Below are 1,980 nucleotides of genomic sequence, written 5' to 3'. Positions count from 1 at the left end.
TCGTCCAACAAAGGCACTTTTATAATTTAGACCTCCTATTTATAATCAAAATTATGTATAGGTTCGTTTTAAAAACTATAAAACTGTCACTACCTTCTATAGGCCATAAAATCTTCGTTTTAACTCTGATTTGGTCCGTTCAACTTGCGTTAGGTTCATAATCCCATAGGCCCCGTTTGGCTTGATGAATCTTGGCTAAAAAACACTGTTCTGGATGAAATGTTATGAGAGAAAAATACTATTCCGGCTGAAAAAAGAAGTCGAACAAGCCGGATATGGGGTAAGCCGAACGGGGCCATAATCTACATGTTCATACTACTATTAAGTATGTTTTCAAATTTTAAAATTTAAGGTTAGACTTAATCTATTATTTTACTAAAGGAAATCTTGTTTAATTCACAACTTCTTCGTTCTATCTCCGATTTAAGTGATTCTCTCGTCTGCGTGCTCGTAGCATCGCGTAGAATAGTTTTAAAACATTTTTAACTTCTATTTCTACTGTTTGGTGTATTGTTCTAATTACCTTATGTTTGTTTGCTATGCATGTATGTATGGATGCCTGTGTGGTGCTGTTTGATCTCGGGTAGACAGTGAGTTTTGTGTTGGTGATCTGGAGCAACTCTTTGAAGATCAAGACCAGCAACGATACTTTGAATTAAGGCAAGTATAATATGAGGCTCCTTGTTACCTATTCACTTTAATGCAATCTCTATTCATATGCATATGTTAATGAACCGCTTGGAGTCTATTTACCTTGATATTGATTATCATATCCTTGATTTACCTATGGGTTTTGCATGTGGGTAGTATGCTCAGTTTGCCCCAACTAATATTGATTAAATAATACAATTAAAGATATATGCAACATGATATTAAAAGATGATTTTTAGCAACATGGAACCAAGGGGGCTAGAGCATTGGGCCTTTTCTTATGGTGCTCTAGATTCCTCTCCCTAAGGACTTATCTATAAGCGAATATCTGAAACTTACAGTATAGCTATGAGGGCTATATGGCTCTGGCTTTAGCTCAGTATGAGGACCTTTTCTAGCTTGTTAGTGGTTACCTTTATGGCGTAAGAGGAGCTCCGACAGGTATGATCTTGGCCTACCAAGAGGGTGCACTTTGGTTTCTTGGTATTTTGTTAGTCACTCCTTGGAGGGGGGTTTATGCTTATTGATGAGGAAACCTTAGCGACCCTAACTTATTAGATGAACCTTTGAAAGGCTTCATAGTGAACCCTACTGACCTTCCTTGGTAGTGGGTCAAGAGGTTGGCCACCTCGGGCGAAAGGGTAAATCACGACTCACAGTGAAAGTGTACAACCTCTGCAGAGTGTAAAACTGGTATATCAGCCGTGCTCACGGACACGAGCGGTCTAGATCCTTACTGAATAGTTAGTTACTTGGAGGGTTTGGGTTATGATTAAACTTATTGATATCTCTAATCATTCACATTCGGGAGGCTAAGCATAACCTAGCAACTTATGATTAATAATAAAATATGACCAACTAAAAGTGCTTACCGCAGTTCAGCTGAGTCAAACCTTTTGAGCCTGCATCTCCTCATGTTATGCTTGCTAAGCGGTAGTAGTTTACGCTTGTTTTATTTCAATACTTTGGCAAAATCCCGGATAGGTACCAGATGGAGGTTCTTCAGTGGGGTTTTCAAAGAGGTGTTAGGCTTGTGATCAACCAGTTGATGATTTCTGTGGTGTTGGAGATTTCGCCAAAAGAATACAGTTATAGTATATACTGTAAAGTAAGACTATGTCTTTTGTAACAAATAATTATGCTCTATGTAATAAAGGCATAGTTTTTGATATTACCCCTTCATTTGTAACTATATGTGTGAATTGAATTCCTGGGCACACATATGGTGTGTATCTGGTTTTGTCCTTAAAATCAGATGCTACATTATCTAAAAAATGCCGCATAAGCAGAAAATGTCCATGTGGCTGGCATGGACCTGCGGTGCATCAC

Source organism: Miscanthus floridulus, chromosome 9, assembly GCF_019320115.1.
Source record: "Miscanthus floridulus cultivar M001 chromosome 9, ASM1932011v1, whole genome shotgun sequence".
NCBI classification, from domain to species: Eukaryota; Viridiplantae; Streptophyta; class Magnoliopsida; order Poales; family Poaceae; genus Miscanthus; species Miscanthus floridulus.
The sequence above is the reverse complement of the archived record's forward strand: the minus strand, read 5'-3'. Positions refer to the sequence as shown.